Genomic DNA, 22253 nt, shown 5'->3' on the forward strand with positions numbered 1-22253 from the left:
CTCGGATGTGCTCTGTAATTTTGTTTTTAATAATAGCCTCTACCATTTTCCCCGGCACCGACGTCAGACTCACCGGTCTATAATTTCCCGGATCTCCCCTGGAGCCTTTTTTAAAAATGAGCGTTACATTGGCCACCCTCCAGTCTTCTGGTACCATGCTCGATTTTAAGGATAAGTTGCATATCACTAGCAGTAGCTCCGCAAGCTCGTTTTTCAGTTCTATCAGTACTCTAGGATGAATACCATCTGGTCCAGGAGATTTGCTACTCTTCAGTTTGCCGAACTGCCCCATTACGTCCTCCAGGTTTACCGTGAAGTCAGTAAGTTTCTCTGACTCGTCCGCTTGAAATACCATTTCCGACACCGGTATCCCACCCAAATCTTCCTCGGTGAAGACCGAAGCAAAGAATTCATTCAGTCTCTCCACTACGTCTTTGTCTTCCTTGATCGCCCCTTTTACCCCTCGGTCATCCAGCGGCCCAACCGATTCTTTTGCCGGCTTCCTGCTTTTAATATACCGAAAAAATTTTTTACTATGTTTTTTTACCTCTAATGCTATCTTTTTTTCATACTCCCTCTTGGCCTTCTTAATCTGCGCCTTGCATTTGCTTTGACACTCCTTATGCTGTTTCTTATTATTTTCAGACAGTTCCTTCTTCCATTTTCTGAAGGCGTTTCTTTTAGCGCTAATAGCTTCCTTCACCTCACTTTTCAACCAGGCCGGGTGTCTTTTGGACTTCCGTCTTTCTTTTCTAATTCACAGAATATGCATGGCCTGGGCCTCCAGGATGGTATTTTTGAACAGCGTCCACGTCTGTTGTACAGTTTTTACTCTCTCAGTTGCCCCCCTTTTTTTTAACCATTCTTCTCATTTTATCATAGTCTCCTTTTTTAAAGTTAAATGCTAACGTATTTGACTTTCTGTGTACAGTTACTTCAAGGTCAATGTCAAAACTGATCATATTATGGTCACTGTTATCAAGCGGCCCCAGTACCATAACGTCCCTCACCAGATCATGCGCTCCACTAAGGACCAAGTCTAGAATTTTTCCTTCTCTCGTCGGCTCCTGCACCAGTTGCTCCATAAAGCTGTCCTTGATTTCATCAAGGAATTGTATCTCTGTAGCATGTCCCGATGTTACATTTACCCAGTCTATATTTGGATAATTGAAGTCACCCATTATTATCACATTGCCCATTTTGTTTGCGTCTCTGATTTCTTTTATCATTTCTGTGTCTACCTGCTCATCCTGGCGAGGCGGACGGAGTACACTCCTATCACCATTTTTTTCCCTTTTATACATGGAATTTCAACCCACAGTGATTCAAAGGTGTGATTTGTGTCCTGCTGAATTTGTAATCTATCTGAGTCAAGGCTCTCGTTAATATACAATGCTACCCCTCCACCAGTCCGGTCCACCCTATCATTACGATATACTTTGTACCCCGGTATGACAGTGTCCCACTGGTTATCCTCCTTCCACCAGGTCTCATAAATGCCTATTATATCCAATTTTTCATTTAGTGCAATATATTCCAACTCTCCCATCTTATTTCTTAGACTCCTAGCATTTGCATATAGACATTTCAGAGTATGTTTGTTGTTCTTATTTGCATGATGCTTAGTACCTGACACTATTGATTTGACATCTTTTGTCTGATCTTTAATTGTATTTAAGGGCACCTGGCCTACCACGGTCTGTTGTGCAACCTCACTATCCAGAAACCCTATCTTCCCTGTTTGTGAGGTATCTTTGCAAGATACCTTTTCCCGAACCATGCGCTTTTGAGCGACTGTCGGCCTTCCCCCCATTTCTAGTTTAAAAGCTGCTCTATCTCCTTTTTAAATGCCGACGCCAGCAGCCTGGTCCCACCCTGGTTAAGGTGGAGCCCATCCTTTCGGAATAGGCTCCCCCTTCCCCAGAATGTTGCCCAGTTCCTAACAAATCTAAAACCTTCCTCCCTGCGCCATCGTCTCATCCACGCATTGAGACTCTGGAGCTCTGCCTGTCTCTTGGGCCCTGCACGTGGAACAGGTAGCATTTCAGAAAATGCTACCCTAGAGGATCTGGATTTGAGCTTTCTACCTAAGAGCCTAAATTTGGCTTCTAGAACCTCTCTCCCACATTTTCCTATGTCATTGGTACCCACATGTACCAAGACAGCGGACTCCTCCCCAGCACTATCTAAAATCCTATCTAGGTGACGCGTGAGGTCCGCCACCTTCGCACCAGGCAGGCAAGTCACCAGGCGATCCTCACGTCCACCAGCCACCCAGCTATCTATATGCCTAATGATCGAATCACCAACTACAACAGCTGTCCTAACCTTTCCCTCCCGGGCAGCACTTGGAGACATATCCTCAGTGCGAGAGGATAGTACATCCCCTGGTGGGCAGGTCCTGGCTACAGGAGTACTTCCTACTTCACCATGGTGATGCTCTCCTTCTAGGAGACCTCCCTCCTCCAAGGTAGCACAAGGGCTACTAGACTGGAGGTGGGACCTCTCTACAACATCCCTGTAGGTCTCCTCTATGTACCTCTCTGTCTCCCTCAGCTCCACCAAGTCTGCTACTCTAGCCTCAAGAGAACGGACATGTTCTCTAAGAGCTAGGAGCTCTTTGCATCGGGCGCAAACATATGACATCTCACCAACTGGGAGATAATCATACATGTGACACTCAATGCAAAAGACTGGATAGCACCCCTCTCGCTGCTGGACTGCTGACTCCATCTTAGTGTTTTTGAGTTTTCCAATATTTTAAAACTTGCTACAGTATTAAGGATATTAGCCTAATATAAAAGTGTCTTTTACTTTATATAGTGTATTGTATGATTTATTTAGTATTTCTTTCTTAGATGGTAATGAAATGTATTTAAAACTCTATAAGAGCACTCCTTGCTTGTTACCCTAATTACAATAACTGACTATAAATGAGGAGTTGTCCTAGGGGTGGGTGGATGTTGGGGAGGGTGGGTGGGAATACTAAATTAGATCCTGCAGTGGCTGTTAGATTCTATCTGTTAATGCTGTGGTACAAGGCTTTTAAAACTAAGTGGAAAAGACTATGGAGATTAGCTGTTTTCTGTTAGCTGTTGAAATTTGCTTTTTAATTTTGCCTAACACTAACCTACAATTTCTCCTTTAAACCCTAATCTTTAAGTTCCCAAAGCACAAGCAAAGTAGCATTTACTTACCAGAGAAATGTCCTCTTCTCTTAGAACTTGATGATGAGAGTATTTAAAAGTGTCCACTGTGAATGATGAAAAAGACAGAGCAAAAGTGTATACCAATTTAAAAATGTTAATAATAAAAGTCATATAAAACATAGAATCCACTTAAAGGTTCCTAAATTTTAATCTTGCATTACTAAACTACCAATCCAACAGATGTTCCCCCCCCCCCCCCCCCCAGCAACTAATTAGCTCGAAAATACACACCTAAATTAACAATTCATAAATCCCTCCAATCAGAAGTCCTAAATATAAGGCTTAAAAATATTACCAATAATAATAATATTGATTGGTGGGAAACCTCAGATAGTAGAAGTTAAAAGAAACAAAAGAATTCTGAAATGTTAAATAATAAAGACAAATGTTAAAATGGCTCTCCCTTATTGGCAGCCTGATCCCTTAGTGGCAGTACTGCGAGACTACTGCAAGGGGCTAGAGGCCACCATTTTGCATCAGTGAATTCCTTCTGCCCCTTCCCCTCTCCTCCCCTCACTTCCACAGCCTATCAGGGAGAACCCTAGTAGGTACCTAGGTACGAGGAGTAGGTAGATAGGTTTCTGGAGTGAGGTGTTTTAAAAGGGATCAGACAGTAGGTTCAGACCATCACAAAAGGATTAAAGGTGTGGGTATTTATTACTAAGCACTACCCCTTTTCATTTGAACCCCTGAGTAGTGTGTTACTAGTCACATCTCCCATGGAGGAATGTTAATAACACCTCTGGAGCTGTTGTGAAGTTTCTAAAAATAAGCTTGTGATTTTAATGCAAGCTATGTTGTCCTTTAAGCATAGTAATGAGAGGCTCTGTGTACATTTTCATGCAGTACATCTTTATTTTGTAACAATCATGGGTCATAATTTTTGGTGAAATAATTGAATGTTAGGCACAATTAATAAGTCTTAGAGGTCCTTTTACTAAGATCTACTATGCATTTTGGATCCCAGTGAAATCTTGTGCAGGAATATAGGGGGACCACTCTCACCCAGGCCCACTGCCACCACTAATGGTGCCCCCATGAAGTCCCAGAGATGTCAGGGGAGGGGGTGGTGAGAGGGTTGGGTTCTGAGAATAGAGATGCTTAAGTGGGGTGAGGTTTTTCTTCAATGGTAAGGTTTGGTGTTTCAGTGGGGTGGATCACATTGGGGATATTAGAGGATGGTGATCTTATTGGTGGGTGATTGGATCGGGGTGTCGGGAGATTGGGAACATGACATCAGGAGGGGGGGTCAGATGGGGGAAGAGGTGTCAGGGGGTGCACCCCTGCAGAAATTCTTTATGTTGTGTTTTTTTTTTAAATTATGCATTTTTTAGTGGGGTCATACCATGTTACATGCTGTAGCAGACAACACGGGTGTTCCCATGCCAACTGCCACTGCATGTAGTGTGGTGCCTGCATGCTAATTGTCTGCCCTCTGCGTGCACCCTGTATTTATAGCACATTCATTTTTGCTGTTGATCTGCAGTAAGTGCAAAATCAGATGGCAAGAGCTCTTTAGTGTTTTAACATGCATTAGTTGCTATTTGGTGCACATTATTGACGTAGCATGGCTCAGTAAATAGACCTCATGGCATAATAAAAATGAACAGAAATCAATGAACTCTGTCAGGACAAAGCCACTAAAAGTGGCAGGACAGGTGTAAATTCAGAATTCCATAGGAAGCAAGCGTGTAATCATGAAATATTTAAGGGAACAAATCACGCACTGTAGGTTTTCATGAAAGAAGACAGCCATCTTAACTTTAATAAATGTCTCAGCACCACCAGATGAACTCTGTCTTGGCTTTGCTCTATAATAATTCAATTGATTTTAAAGCTCATGAGGAAATCACTGAAGAGAACAAATTATCCTTAATCAAGTGTTGATTGTTTAGCAAGCTTATGCTCTTTCTAGTTTCACGGCTTTGAAATTTCGCATCTCTGGGCGCCTGTCTGCTCTGAGTGCACGCTGTGAAAAGTGTGCCCAAAGCTTCAAACTTTAAATGAAGCTCTTGGTGACATCCCAATCCAACTGCTATGGCCCTGTCTGTGGCTTACTATTTATGAAGGAGACCTGGTTCTTCAGTAGTATATGGAGTGCAAAATCAGTGTGGTCAGCAAAGACCGTGAATCACAAAGTGATAAAACATGGATAAAAGAACAAATGAATTAAAAACAAGCTGACATCAAATAAAAACCTATGGAATGTATTGTTAAAAAGGCACCTTGTGGGCCATAGGTCGTTTATTTGATATATCACCAATAAGACTGCGTTTTGATTAAAATTTTTAATCGTGTGATTAAAACACTATCAGAATCAAACAGAATAAACTAACGATACTGTCTTTATTAACTATAAGAAGAACATCTAAGCCACCCAGTTTGAACGTACACGTCATTGTGCTTTCTTTTTCACTGCCCCCTTTCTTTGGAATGCTCTTCCCCTTCCTCTTCGGGCTGAATCATCTTTTAAAATGTTTAAGGTGGCTTTAAAAACACACCTTTTTAAGCAGGCTTTTTCTTTAGAATGAATTATGGAGAGGTTTCAGGTTTAGTGTCCCATCCTCTACCTTGCCTTTTTCCCTCCCTCCCTCCCCTCTTCCCAAATGTTTCTTCCCCCTTCCGTAGTGCTGCTATAATTTGTGTTGGTGTGATTGCTCTGTTGCTTTCCTTTCACATTGTTGTAGTTCCTTTCTTACTATTTTGTTTTAATTTGTAAACCACTCAATTCTGTGAGTCAGCTTGGGCGGTATATCAGTTTTTAATAAACTATCCTACTAGCCTCTCCTATCTCTCATTTCTTCATTTCCCCACCCCCATGGCCAGCCAGTATGCCAATATCTCTCATCTCTCATGATCTTCCCATTCCCCAACCATCATCCCCGTGTCTGGCAGCATCTTCTCCATCTCCTCTATTTTCCTCTCTTCCATGTCCAGCATCATCGTTGAAACCCTCTGCTCAGTGTGCAGCGGTGGCTAAGAAAGCAAACAGAATGTTAGGTATTATTAGGAAAGGAATAGATAACGAAAATGAGAATGATATAATGCCTTTGTATCATTCCATGGTGCGACCACACCTACAATACTGTGTGCAATTCTGGTCACCGCATCTCAAAACAAGATATAGTGGAATTAGAAAAGGTAGAGAAAAGACAGAAAGCAGTTGAGGATGCCCAAAATCGGCTTGTTTTCTGGCCCCCACCCTAGATTATCATATATCATATATCCACTATAGAGTGAGGAAAGACCAAGTCTACATATGAGAAAGGTAAACTACTTTATTTATCAAGAACAAATCACACAATACAGTTTCTCATGGGAGAACAGGCAATACTGTTACACAAAAGTGTTAGCTGCTTCTGCCCTTCTCCAAAGTAAAGCTTGGACACTGTCACTTATATACATTCATCTTTAGCAACAGTTCAAATGCAGTTTATAGTATAAAAAACTGATTAGTCAGCCTCCCACAGGAATTATCTTGTTCTTGTTTCCAGCCACCTGTTTCCCCTATGTCACTAAATCATATTGTCCTGTTTCTGCACCCTTGTCCTTCTCCTTTTGTCTGCACACAAGGGTGTCTGCACATATCATGAGCTCTTGAGTCACACAGAAGTCACTGAGGCCTGGGCCTATTGATAACTCAGGCCTGAACCAAGGTTCATGGTTATGCCAATATTGTATATTTCTACAGGCTTTTGATTATGCCGATTTGGGCAACCCTGTTAGAAGGACGCCCATCTCCCGATTTGTGTCGAAAGATGGGCGCCCTTCTCTTTCAAAAATAAGCCTGAGAGTAGACCAGTGTCTTGACTCCTTTGCCCTATTTTAGTAAGAATCTATATCATGCTTGTCCTTAATCAGTTTTTATAACTAAATACAAAATGTGGAAACATTTCATAAATGCTACTTTCCCTTGTTACTTGAGCATAGTTTGTAGGGTTACCCTATGTCCGGAAAGAGGACATGTCCGGGCAACCGGGCGGGTTTTGCCAATCTGCCCATTTGTCTGGATTTCTGGACAAACGAGCAGTTTGCTAGTCTCCCCTCCCCTTACTTACTACTGCCCTGGTGGTCTAGTGACCTCTTCCGCCTTTGGGGCAGGAAAGAGCCCCCTCTTTCCTGCCCGGAGCGCTGCCCTGCATGCTTCCTTCCTGTTGCTGATCTCGGCGCTGATTCAAAATGGCCGCCAAGAGTTGAAGTGACCTCACGAGACTTCAACTCTCGGCGGCCATTTTGAATCAGCGCCAAGATCAGCAACAGGAAGGATGCATGCAGGGCAGTGCTCCGGGCAGGAAAGAGGAGGCTCTTTCCTGCCCGAAGAGGTCACTAGACCACCAGGGCAGTAGTAAGATAAGGGGGGGGTGACGGGGTGTGTGACAGGGGGGAGGGGAAATGTGACAGGGGGTGGGGTGGGGCGTGAAAGGAGCCAGGGTGGTGGTGTGTGGTGGGAGCGGGGCATGTGTCCTCCTTTTGGGGGACAAAATATGGTAACCCTAATAGTTTGGGTAAGCATAGAAAGCTGGTAATTATGATATTTTTAACACTATCTCACAAAGTTCCCGTCTCAGAGGACATTTACCAACAACAGCATTGACTGGGGAACCTAAATATGCTAGACTTGTTGAAAAGACCTTGTTAAAATGGCTCTCCCAGTTGTCAGACTGGGACTGGAGGGTAATCTCCTGTGGGTTTAGCAGAGGGCTGCCACTGACTGTAAACTCTGACAATCCCCAGTGGACCTCGCTGGTTCACATTCATACAACCAGTGTTTAGTTTTCAGTTTCAGTTTGGGCTTCAGTTTCAGATTTAGTCGGCCTCTTCTTAGGAGGAGGTATTGCTTCTCCTGGAAGGTCAGCCACTGGCTGGAAATCTTTAAAAAACAAAACTATGCAATCCTATTCCTACCATTCTTCCCCCAAATCCCATGGCTAATTATGTAATCACAACCTGACTAGGAAAGTGAAAAAAAGCAGCCAAGGCACTATGCTCTGTCTTACATTGCGACAATGACAGAGAAAAAGTGTGCTAGGCAGATAAGAGCATCGATACAGAAAATAATTACTGAAATCTTCCAAAGATCAGTTAAGGCTTTCAAAGACAAGCTGTTCATTAAGGCAGCACACTGCAGGGCTGATTCAGAAAACCATGGCAAGTCTAGCCACATGATTGTATATATATGTTAATGGCCAAGCAACGCACAGAGGAGGTGAGTGCGGGTGCTAACTTGCATGGAAAACATGGCCGCAGATTGTTTTACAATGTATGTTAATGAGGCCATTAAGAATTCCATGGCAATCAGAAAAAGGAACAATGATTTTTGCCGCACGGACAACACAAGAAATTTGTTGCTGTTACAGAAGGGTTAGTGGAGACGATTTAATGCCAGGTTTTAAGATTTGATTGCCAGTTTTGTTTTCTTCTGCAGCCAAAAAAAGTGCCTGCAAATTTAAAAGGCCGAGGGACCAATGCACAAAGCCTCAAGGTAGAATCGTCACTCTACCACAAAATTAGCACTACAAAAATGCCATAGTATTCTCAAACTAATGAGCATGCAAATTACTGCCACGTTAAATTTGCAGCAGTAATCCGCAGGCTCATTGCTAAATACCTACTTTGCTGTCCCTGAGCAGAGATTGGTTCAGGCGCTATCAGTAAGTGTTGACATTTAAAAAAAAAACACACAAGCATACCGCAGCATTCATCAGCTACTCACCCGTACCCCGACAAGCATCCCCCAAATTGACACCTCTTCCTGTTCCCCCGAAACATATCCCTGGTGTCTAGCAGTAACTTCCTTGCCACCACTTACCCAACTACCTCCTCCTAATAGTTAAAAAATAAATACCCTGGTGGTATGGTGGCCCTTCCGGCTCCCCTCCTAACCTGACCCCCATTCTCCTAATATAAAAAAATGATGTCCTGATAGTCTAATGGCCCCCCCAGGCCTCCCGCCCACCCACTTACCCCTATACTCACAAATTCCTTGGTACTCTAGTAGTCCTCTCCCTTCTCTGTCTCCCCCAGTCCAAAATAAATTCCTGGTAGTCTAGCATGACCCCCAACCATCTCATGACCCGATAACCTGAATGAAGCAGGAGTGATGCCCACTTGTTCCTGCTTCAGGGTGCTGTCATCTGCAAAATGGCAGCACCCTGCTCTGTGCCGTGCATTCTGGGATGCACCAAAAGGGGTCTGTCTACCATATAAGGGAATTTCTCATTTCCATATCATACGGGAGGAAAATGAAAATTCTATGCATCAGAAGCCAAAGAGCAAGAACAAAAATCTCACAAAACTTCCTGGGCACAGAGCACATAATAATAAAGTAAAAAGAAATGAGCAGCAAAGTGAGTTTTTAAATGTAGGTGGTTAATTATAGAAGAAAAACAACTGAAAGGCCAAGGGTGTGAATATTGTTTCCTTGTGAATAAGTAAATTAAGAAAAAAACTGCTATCAACCACTATATATTTTTTATAGTGGTTTTGCAAATCGCATAAGAATAAAGTAGCAAATGAGCTGCTACATATGTTTTTTAAATTTAGGTAATTAACTGGAATAGAAAAAAACAGCCAAAAGTCCAAGGGTGTATTTGTGAGACAGCATGTGTTAGTACTGTAAAATTAATGTCAGGTTCTACTAATCACTATATGCAAATGTTTCCACCAGAAGACATCTATGTATATAAAGGTGCTTATTTTAGAAGCCCTATTTCTGTTTTGGATATCTGAAAACTGGTATTTAGATATCCATATTAATAAGCCAGGATAAGGACATCTAAAACTGCAGTACATCCATATGGCAAGGGGGTGTGGTCTGGCATGTTTTGGGTGGGACTAGGGAGGAGTCAAATAATGGACATTCAACTCCAATCACAGAAGGGGAAGGGACGTCCATGTCTAAAAAGATGGACATCCATAGTTATGCTCAGGTTACAGAAAGGTGCTCCAATTGTGCAGTTCTCCACTGGCGGGAGTAAAGGAAGTCACAGTAGGTAATTTTCTGTCCCTGAAGGGCTCACAATTTTAAAAAAATTTAAAAAAAAAGAAAAGAAAATTGCAACCAGCTACAACAGGACATGAACCCATGACCTCAGTCTCTTTGCTCTGGTTCTCACTCTGCTGTTCTAACTATTAGGCTTTTCCTCCACTTGAATTGCTATGTGGCCATTTTATAATCCTCTGCTGCCACAAAGCTTTCCATGTCCCTTGTTTTGGCCAGTTCATTAGTTTGGAGTTTCAGTTGTAAAATGGATGTTCATGCTTGACGGTAACGGAGTTCAAACATGCATGGGATATGCATAGAGGAATCCTGTGCAGAAGGAATGGATCCTCAGAAGCTTAGCTGAAATTGGGTGGCGGAGCAGGTGGGGGGAAGAGGGGGTGGTGGTTGGGAAGCAAGGATAGGGGAGGGCAGACTTATACGGTCTGTACTAGAGCCGGTGATGGGAGGCGGGACTGGTGGTTGGGAGGCGGGAAATACTGCTGGGCAGACTTATATGGTCTGTGCCCTGAAAAGGACAGGTACAAATTCAAGTTAAGGTAAGGTATACACATATGAGTTTGTCTTGGGCAGACTGGATGGACCATGCAGGTCTTTTTCTGCCGTCATCTACTATGTTACTATGTTACTATGTTGACGTAGCCAGCACTTAGATGTCCATTGTTTTATATGTTTTTAGACCCCTGACGCAGGCCCTAGAGCCAAAACATGGTCCTTGTCAGGTCATTTTTATTGCCATGAAGACCTTCTGCCAACCATCATCTGCTTCACTGTTTTTGGTTCATCACTAAAATACATGAGACGTGGAGGCCCATAGCTAACCATATTCTGAGTTCTTTCTGAAATGCTGGTCCATACACCAAAAAAATAAAAAAATATTCTTCCCCCACAAAATGTGCAAAGAAACCATATTAGTGTTCATAGGATCTTAAGCTAATGCAGTAAATAAATCAAAGCAGGTAACTCATGTAACATAGTAGATGACTGCAGATAAAAACCTGTACAGTCCATCCAGTCTGCCCAAAAGATAAACTCATATGTGTTACTTTATATGTATACCTGACCTTAATTTGTCCTTACCATTTTCAGAGCACAGACCATAGAAGTCTGCCTAGCACTAGCTTTGCTTACCAATTACTGGTGTTGCCACCTAATCTCCGCTAAGCTTCTGTGGATCCATTCCTTCTGAACAGGATTCCTTTGTGTTTATCCCAAGCATTTTTTAATTCCATTACCATTTTCATCTCCACCACCTCCTGCGGGAGGACATTCCAAGTATCCATCACTCTCTCTGTGAAAAATACTTCCTGACATTTTTCCTGAGTCTGCCCCCCCCCCCCCCCTTCAAACTCATTTCATGTCCTCTAGTTCTGACAATCTCCAGAAAAGGTTTGTTTGCGGATTAATACCTTTCATATATTTGAACATCTGTATCATATCACCTCTGTTTCTCCTTTCCTCAAGAGTATACATGTTCAGGTCAGCAAGTCTCTCGTACGTCTTGTAACGCAAATCCCATACCATTATTGTAGCTTTTTTTTTTTTTTTTGAACCGCTTCATCCTTAGCAAGATACAGCCTCCAAAACTGAACACAATACTCCAGGTGGGGCCTTACCAACAACGTGTACAGGGGCATCAACACCTCCTTTCTTCTGCTGGTTACACCTCTCTCTACACAGCCTTCTAGCTAGAGCCACCACCTTGTCACACTGTTTCGTTGCCTTCAGATCCTCAGATACTATCACACCAAGATCCCTCTTCCTGTCTGTGCATATCAGACTCCCACCACCTAACACATACGTCTCCCGTGGATTTCTACTCCCCAGGGCCGGTCGGCCGCATAGGGCCCCATGCCTAAGGGGGCCCACGCAGCGCGCCTCAACTCTGCCTCCGCTCTGACCTCTGCTCGCCTCAGACGAAGACCGCATCATTCATGATGATCCTGCGGCTCAGCTGCTCCGCTCCCGCCACCACCAGCATGGCGCCCACCCCCGGCTTGGGCCCACTGAGCCCGCTGTCAGCTCCCGAGTCCCCGGACCCCGGCGACAGTAACATTGCAGCGAGCCAGACAGCGACAGCCCCGTCCCCAACAGAGACAGACAAGTTGCAGCATGACGGCTCACCTTCAGGCTCCAGCTTTTCACTTCCCGCTCAATGTCCCGCCTTCTGATGAGGTATTTCCTGTTTCCGCGAGGGCGGGAGTCACTGAGCGGGAAAAGCTGGAGCCTGGTCCGAGGTGGTGAGCCATCGTCGCTGACTGTGGTGCGAGCGAGAGCGCGTGCAGACTCGGTGGAGCCGAGCGAGCAAAGCAACAGACAGGGCTGCCTACAACAGTTGTGCCAATCCATTAAGGCAGGCAGCAAGCCAGGTATGATGATAGCTTTTTTTCTATAGGAAGAACCTTCTTGAATTAAAGTACTGTCTGTCTCTGTGGTGGTGGTTTGGAATGTTTCAGCTGTATGTCCACCATTTTGTCAAAGGTTTTGCCTGCCTTGCTTCCAGTGAGCAGAGCCACAGTAGTCCCCTTCTTCCCCTTTTCAGTCCCTGCTCACCTTTACCCATAGATATCCTTTTAATCATCTTTTATCTCCCTTCTTCAATGCACCTTAATTTTATTAATTCTCCCTTCTGAGCCTTACTCATCCTCCCCTAAGTGGTCCCATATGCCTCATCCTTCCCCAGGGTTCACCCCAAGTCTCACCTGTACTCCACTACACCTCAGTCACCCTCCACCCTCCCAGTATCATTCATTCTCTCACTAGTGCTGCCACACATCCCCATCTATCTTCCTCCCTTAGTACTCTCCCACTCCAGATCCTGTTATCCTTTCCCAATATTTATGTCCAAGCCTCTCATCTCCCCAGTAGCCTGTATTACAGCCTTAGTCATCCTTGCTGCAGTGCTCCCCAAACTTCATTCATCCTTCCGCTCTCACTCATCCTGCCTCCCCAGTGTTTCCCTTATTGTTAGTCACTTAATTTCTCCACTGCTTCCCCAAGTATCTCCCTTCTACTCTCCACATCCAGTGACTCTCCCCTCTTCACCTCCCTCCAGCATCTCTCCCTATCCCTCTATGTCCAGTATCACCCATCTCTCTTTTCCTCTCCATGTCCACTGTTTCCCGACGTTTCTGTCCTATTCTCTTACACACCTGGTGGTCTAGTATCTTCTCTATGGTCCCTATTTCATCCCATGGCCTCAGCATGCCCCTCACACCATCTCCCCTCCAAATGGGGTCAGCCCTATCAATTAGGTGATTGCCTCGGACAGCAGCAGTACAATCACCATGGCTACCTTCGCCTGTCTCTCAGGTTTTAGTACAATAATCTTATCAATGGGGTGGGGCTAGGGTGGGGCGGGGCTAGGATGGGGCCCCACCAAATTGGTCTGCACAGGGCCCCGCACTTGCTAAGACTGGCCCTGCTACTCCCTAACTGCATCACTTTGCACTTCTTTGCATTGAATTTTAATTGCCAAACATGAGACCATTTTTCTAGCTTCTGCAGATCCTTTTCCATGTTTTCCACTCCCTACGGGGTGTCCACTCTGTTACAAATCTTGGTATCATCCGCAAAAAGGCAAATTTTACCTCCTAACCCTTCGACAATGTCACTCACAAATATATTGAACAGAATCAGTACCAGCACCAATCCTTGAGATACTCCACTACTCACCTTTCCCTCCTCTGAGTGAATTTCATTAACCACCACCCTCTGGCATCTGTCTGTCAACCAGTTCCTAATCCATTTCACCATGTTGGGTCCTATCTTCAGCCTGTCAAGTTTATTCAAGAGCCTCCTGTGAGGAACCGTTTGCTGAAATCTAAATAGATTACATCTTTCGCATGTCCTTGATTCAATTCGCTGGTCACCCAGTCAAAGAATTCAATGAGATTCGTTTGGCACGATTTACCTTTGGTAAAACCATGTTGTCTTGGATCTTGCAACTTATTGGATTCCAGGAAATTCACTATCCTTTCCTTCAGCATTGTTTCCATTACTTTTTCAATAACCAAAGTGAGTCTTACTGGCCTGTAGGTTCCAGCTTCTCTGTCACCACTTTTCTGAAGAGGGACCTTAGCCGCTCTTCTCCAATCCCACAGAAACAGAACTTATTAACATATTTGCATGTATTTTATTTGACAATACAAGAGATCAGTCAATGGATTGAAACAACACAAAGAAACAGCTTACACAACATGAGAGTGTATCAACATGAATGTTCTATAACAAGAGAACAAATGACACACAATAGTTTCATAATTTTGTGCTTTTTATTAACAGGGCAAGAAAATGAGCACGAAGGGTCTACAACATCAAGGCAAATTCAGCACTGCTATCTGGATACTGGTTGGTGTTGATTATCCAGGAATCAGTGCTGACTGGTGCCACCATCCAGTCAGCAGCAATATTCAGAACATTAACCGGACAGCTAACTGCATAAAGTTAGCTTAGCCTTTTTGCTGACCAAACTTTATCCAGTTAGCAGTCTTAATATTGCCCACTAATAAAAATGATAATAAATAATGGACCCTTGGCTCTGCCCAAGCTCCACCCACATACCATTCCAACACTGTCCAGATCACACTGAGGCACTCAGAGGGAATATTCAATGCAACTGTCTGGTTTGTGCCACTGAATATTCTGGGAGCAGGCACTCTTCCCATTATCAGCACCTGCTAAGTGTCTTTCAACATCAGCCTTATATATCTTTTACCCCATAACAATCGTTTTTATGGTATATGAGATATACTACATGCTTTATGCTATGGGTTTATCTTGTTGGGCAGACTGGATGGACCGTAAGTGTCTTTACTTGCCATCATCTACTATGTTACAGTTCTACAGCGAAGAAAACTGTGAAGCAAGCTATTGAGACTCCTGTGTTTCAGTGGTGTAGTAAAGTCCCACCATTTGATCTTGTAACAGCACAGAAAGAAGATCCGATCATTGGAAGATTTTACAACTTCATCCTGAACACTCAGGAACATCCTTTATCAGAAGAGGAGTGTCAAGCTGAGGAAGACCTGAGGATACTCTATGCCTCCAGAGATAAATTCAAGCTCCACCAGGACCTGCTCACTCAGACAAGTAAGCATGGTATTGTGCAGTGGTTTCCTTCATTTGAAAAAGGCTCATCTCCTGTACATTAATGCCACTGAGGTATTTAAACATCTCTATCATATCTCCTCTTTCCCACCTCTCTTCCAGCATATACATGTTGAGGTTCATGAGCCTATCACTATATGTTTTATGACCAAGACTGCATACCAATTTGGTTGCCGCCCTCTGGACTGACTCCATCCTGTTTATATCTTTCCATAGGTGCAGTCTCCAGAATTGCACACAGTACTCTAAATGGGGCCTCACCAGAGACTTATACAAGGGCATTATCACCTCTTTTTTTCCTGCTGGTCATCACTCTCCTTATGCACCCAAGCATTCTTCTGGCTTTGACCGTTGCCTTTTCTACTTGTTTTGCCACTTTAAGGTCATCAGACACAATTGCCCCTAAGTCATGCTCTTCTTTCATACATAGAAGCACTTCACCCCCTATATTGTATCGGTCCCTTGGATTCTTGTAACCTAAGTGCATGACCCTGCATTTCTTAGCATTAAATCTTAGTTGTCAATTATCGGACCATTCATCAAGGTTCGCTAGATCCTTCTTCAGGACCCGAACAGGATTCTCCGCAAGTCCTCTGACAGTATTAGGTGTATAGTCCCATGGGTCCTTGCTCTGGAAATCAGCTGGATACTTAGTCTTTGGGAACCCATAAATCACCTTCTGACTCCTTCCTTGTGCTGACCTCAGCACAGAGAGATACAGTTCAGGCAATTCAGTCCCTCTTCTCAGATCTATACACCATCAGATCTTCTTCTCATCTCCTTTCCTAGCCCAACTTCTCACCCCTCCAGGGTGTCCACCCTGTTACAGAGTTTGGTATCATCCACAAAGAGACAAACCTTATCAGACAGCCCTTCTGCAATATCACTCACAGAGATGTTAAAAAGAGCCGGCCTGAGGACCAATCCCTGTGGCAGACCTCCTTGTAGTTATTCTACATCCAGGGGAGGAGCTATAGGGATATTTCCTTGTATCTCACCTTTGTTAGGCCTGAGGCATAGTTAGACCATGAACCATCTTTTCTGAAATAACATGGATTCTGCATTTCTTCCTGGCACAGCTGTGCTATCTGTTTCATCCAAGGATAAGTTGTTTATTTGAACTTGCTTTCCAATTTATCTAAAGGGAAGCTGCAGAGGAGAGAGCTTTCAGACTCACAGGGCCTCCAGTATCTTGTGTGAAATTGTTGAGGAGCCTTATGCACTTCAAGACATGAAGGAAGTAATGCTTGTGGTTTACCTCAGTGGTGAGACTACTACTGATAACATGGTCTTTCTGGAAGCCCAAGGCCTCTCATTGTGATAACTGTATGTAATCTGCTGGACAGAGGTATGTGGTTCCTGATTGGACCCTGATTGTCACCTGTGGACCCAGAGGGTAGTGCCAACCCTGGACTAAGAGAGAGGAGTTGGGCTAGGAAAGGAGAATAGAAGAAGGTCTGATGGTGTATGGATCTCTCTGAGGAGAGGGACTGAATTGCCAGAACACCTGTGAAATGTATCTCTCTGGGCTGAAGTCAGCACAAGGAAGAATTCAGAAGGTGATTTACGGTTTCTCAAAAACTGAGTATCCAGCTGATTTCCAGAGCAAGTACCCACAGGATTATACCTGATACTGTCAGAGGGTTCACAAAGAATCCTGTTCAAGCCCTAAAGATGAACCAATTCATCACCCCCATCGGGATGCTGAAGCTACAGACTGAAAGGTTGAGAGAAGAGGATTTTCCTTTATGGTTCAGGGTTAGTTTCTGGTCTTTGCTAATGAAGGACTGGTTAGCTCAGACACATGGTCTAGTCTAATACAGCTGCTGAGTTGATAATTCTTCTCAGGATAGTATTGTGGTTGTGTAATATTCATATATCTATCTTGTGTAATCATCAAGGTCCACTTAGGTGCTCTCATACCTCTGACCAAATGAGTCCAGAGTAATTGCTATCTGAGTGATTATCTGTCATATTAGCAGTGCCTACAGCAGTGTTCCATAACCCCCCTCACAGCCTGTTAAAATTCTTTTTAAATCATTACAGCAATCCAAACAAACTCTAGAGTTACTACTTGCGGTTTTTCGGGGACAGAAACAATCTTTCGTGCTGAGTTACTCCATCTGCCAGTACTTCCTGAAGGTATGTAGCATCACCAGTAGCAGCTGCTCCTTCTTTCTCTGTAGACACATGGGCTTCATTCTCCGATGACACCATTTCACCCCTTGCACTCCACTGTACAGCATCAAGGGACAAAGGGGATCTCTGCACTCCTCTGGGCTAGATGACGATTCCAAGGCCAAGAAAGAATCTGGCTCTCCGTTTCCAGAAAGAACTCTTGGCAGCCTAGCAGATGGAGCTTGCTGTGGAGAAGGGTTACAGAGGACAAAATTTTCAATTGGACCAGTAATGAGAGCCAGCTTGGAACTTCAGCAGGCCCTTGATGCCAGCCTCTCTTTGTTCTCATCTCTCGACAGTAAGAAATTTTCAGCAGGAATATCTGTACTCAACAGGTCAGCTGCACCACCATCTTGCTTTTACTCCGTGCGCCAATAGAATTTTTTAAAATATCTTTTCTCTCTCTTTGTAATAATCCTTAACATATTCTATAATGATTACTCGCATACACTTCTCTGTTCTGTAACTGTTATTTGATGGTATTTTAAACTGCTTTGTTGACTGTGTCGAATGGTGATATTTTAAGACGTTAAATGTTGCTGCATATAAATTGTATTTGCTCATTATGAAAAAAGTCAGATTGCGCCAGCAGAAGACAACATATCACATAATAAAGTTCTATGCCCTTGCTATTTCTTCTTTATAGTAAGGCATAAAACATTTTAAAAACAGTACAAACCAGAAGCAAACAAGGAGACTTCAAACGATGATATATGGTTTATTGGCGAAGACTCAACACAGTACCACGTTTCAGCTGTTAGCCTGCTTCAGGAGTCTAATTAAAATAACAATAAAAGACAATAAGATACAGACACAAGTAAAAAGGGTAACAAAAATATACATAAGATATACATGAAGAATTAAAAATTAAGGTCAAATGATCATTTTTAAAGCGAGGTCAAAAGAACATGATCTTGAATAATGAAACTAAAATTAAAATGAAATTAGGACTGACCTTTATATGAAATATATAAAAGCATCAATTGTTCAATAAACGCTGATACAATGAGACGGAGAAATATGGTCTAAAAGAAAACAAATATATCTGCATGAAGACATGTATATAATGCATAGAGCACCAAACCACAAGTATATGTTTGTATAAAGATGTTCTATTTAAAAAAAAACCATAAAATATAATACAACAAAATAATGGCTTGGGAGGAATGTATTAATAATGGAGCTTTAAAAGTAGTTTCTCCTTTGAAATTATTGCTCATCTAACTAATGTGTGTGGAAAAATTGTGTGTAGGAAAATGATGGAAACTAAGATTGATAAAGCATTTAAAAATACTAATAAAGGTGTATACACAATGTGAAGTATGCTATACAATGTGTTTCAGTCTTTTGAAAAGTGCATACATGAAAATTTTATAAAACATCAAAGTGAAAAATGTGTCTATAAAAATATCTATACAAACCTATAAAGTGTAGTAAGAATGCTTGTGCTCTGTTAAAATATAAAGAAGGGAAGTTATGCAGCATGAGTGCAAACATTGTAAATGAACAACTTGTACATCTTGCCATTCTGAAAGGGCTTGATGTAATATTATACTCATTTAAACTTCTGGGCTAACATATACTTGGAAATAATTACTGGTGATGCTCTGATGCTGAAGAGATATGCAAAAAATGGAATAAATAACATGAGAAATGGTGCTCTGTATGCTGGGAAAAATATATTGGTACTTCAATTAGCTCTAATCAAGGATATATACTCATGCTATATATGTGTGAAATTCATTATAACGTGGTGTGCAGTGCGCTGTGTAGTAAAAATATAGGTATTGTTAATACGAATGTGAAGGATCTATTTGGAACAATACCGTATTAGCTAAGTCTACGGGAAAACCGAAGTGTGAATGCTGTTACTGAAAATGAAGATTTGCGAAGTAAACTCTACATAATGAAATGTAAATAATATGCAAGGGTGCTCAGTGTAACATAAGTAAGACTATAAATGTGTCCTTATGTGAAATGGTGTGAATCATATCCAAAGATGCCACTGGTAGTTTAAGTGAAACGCGAATCATATATCTTGAATAATACTTTGTGCAATGGTGACTTATTGAAAAACTATACAAAGATGTAATTAAAATTTGTGAATGGGATAGAGCGGTGCTATGGTTCTCTAATAGTAACCATATCAGTGATGACAGTGTGCCTGTGTGGGGGAAAGAGGTGCTTTTATAGTCTAATAGCAGCCATATTGGTAGTAAAAAAGGTTCTTCGGCTCTCTAATGGCGGCCACATTTATAGTGAGAGTATACCAGTGTATAAAATGAAAATAAGTGAACTGGAAAGAGAAGTGAACACTAATGGTACAATTGTGCTAGACTACACAGTGCGTAGCTTAAAGATATAAAAAGAATCTTGGCTATTAGTGAGGCATACCTTTGTAAAGACCTTTTGGAGAAAATCCATGGGTCCTGAGTGTGTTGAGCTATCGCAGCTCCAAATGAAAAGTCTCAAATGGTATTGTAGCGGTTTATCTCTGGGGTCTTTTCGTCCCGATTTCGTTGCCATCCGATTCTTTCCAATCACCGCAAATCGCCAGATAGACCCTCCTGTCCTCCTTTTCATTTTGCTTCGAATTTGGGTGGGCAATCGTTTCTACTAGCGCTGATTTGTGAGGACGCCTTGGAGCAGTGCTGTCTTGCGTCTTCACCGCTCCATGCCTTCACCGGAAGTCCCCCTATTGTAGCGGTTTAAAAGTACAAATTGGTGCCAAAAAAAAGAGGGGGGGATGGGAGGTGGAAATGTAAGCATGCGCAGAAAACAAAGTGTTGACTTAGTGCCAAAAATAAAAAATATTCCATCAATGATGGAAATAGAACCACAAAAAAGATATTGTAGTGGTATGAAAGCACTTGCAGGGGCACCAAAAAAGACTGTAAAAGAAGCAAATGGGATGACAGAGGGGACTCCAAGTTCCTACTGATGACTTCCTTGAGTACCTCATGGAGAGGGACAGTCATAGCATCCCTAGGAGGAGACTCATAGTCCAAGACCTTGAGCCTCTTAGCTATTCCAAATGAAATGGAATAGCCTCAGCCATTTCCTTCACAAAAGAGGGGAACAAAAGGCTCTCCGGAAGAGACTTTCTTCTTTCAAGTGGAGAGGAGGGTTCAGAGGGGATGCCATAGGACTCATCCTCCGAAAAGCACCTTGGATCCTCCTCTGACTCCCATGAGTGTTCCTCATTGGTGTAAGATAGAAATGCCTTGTGGGAAGGCTGAGACCAAGCCTGTCTCGACTTTGAGGAGCCATGTTCTCATGAGGAGCAGCGACGAGTTGGCTCCCACCTCAACTCTGGTGAAGCTTCCTCCACTGATGTCTAAGGGGTACTAGCTTGGGTGGCAGTCGACACCTGGACCACACAAGGTGCCAGCGTTGGAGGCCGCACCGCAGGCTGAGGGCCAAGCAGGGCCGCAACGAGCGGCATGGTAGGCACAAGCATCTCCGATACCAATGCACACCATTGCAAAAGGCCATCCAGCAGCTCAGGGAGCAAGGCCCAGATACACTCATCGAGGGCCGACACCAGGAAAGACTGGGGTGCTGGCTAGGGAATGAGACAGGGACAAAGTTTATCCCTGTCCCCACGAGCTTTGTCCCCATCCTCACCCGTCCCTCGAGCTCTGTCCCCATCCCTGCCCCATCCCCATGATCTCTGACTCCCATCTGCACAAGCCTCAAACTGAACAGAATTTCTGTATGAAGGAAGCCCTTCCCTCATTATTTAATACCTTACTACATTCCTCAAAACAAAAGGAGCAAGTTCCCATATGCCATCTTCATCTTTTGATGTAAGCACAGGGAAAAAAAAGATGTTAAAAGTTCCCAGGTCTCAACTAAATTATTTTTTTTAATTGTACTTATAAATGGTAAGTTTGATTGTTAAGCACCTGATACTCATAACATGAGTTTTGGTGTCCATTTACTAGGTGAAAACATTTCTGTATGAATACAGGGAGTCCCTATAACCAGCCCCTCCAAATGATACAATGATTTACAATTTAGAACTAATTAGTACTCTTAACGGATGAAAACCAATGCTTCCTCTTTGTACATCCATATGCTGCACAAGCCGGCATGCTTGAAAATATAAGTGAGATCAAATAAAAATGCTACCAACAATAAAGAACGACAATGTGGACAGAGCAGCTCATAGGTTTGCTTGCTTTGTTTGGGTGAACGGGGATGATGGCGGCACAGAGGAGAGGGAAGGGAGACTACTAACCTCATGGGCTTCAGCCTTATGTCGTCTCCAGTTCTCAATCTAACCTCCTTGGTTAGCTCTTTCCTACTCGCTCCCTTCCAGCTTCCTGCAGCACTGTCCTTCTTCAATTTTTAGGCTGCTACCAGTGTCAGTAAGGTAAGTAAGCACCAGGGGCATAGCCAGACTTCGTCGGGAGGGGGGATCCAGAGCCCGAGGTGAGGGGGCACATTTTATCCCCCCCTCCCAGTGTCACCATCACCACTTTTGACCCTCCCCCCGGCGCCGCTGACCCTCCCCTTTTGACCCCCATTCCCGCTGGTGCCAACCCTCCCCCACCGCCGTCAAGTACCTGTGCTGGTGGGGGTCCCCAAACCCCGCCAGCCGAAGTCCTCTTCAGTGCCAGTCTCCGGGCCAGTGCGTTGCTGCAGCAGATCTGGAAGGATTCTGTTCTGAGTGAGTCTTCCTGACATCCTGCACTGAGACTGGCACTGAAGAGGACTTCGGCTGGCGGGGGTTGGGGACCCCCGCCAGCACA

This window comes from Microcaecilia unicolor, chromosome 2 (assembly GCF_901765095.1).
Source record: "Microcaecilia unicolor chromosome 2, aMicUni1.1, whole genome shotgun sequence".
Classification (NCBI taxonomy): domain Eukaryota; kingdom Metazoa; phylum Chordata; class Amphibia; order Gymnophiona; family Siphonopidae; genus Microcaecilia; species Microcaecilia unicolor.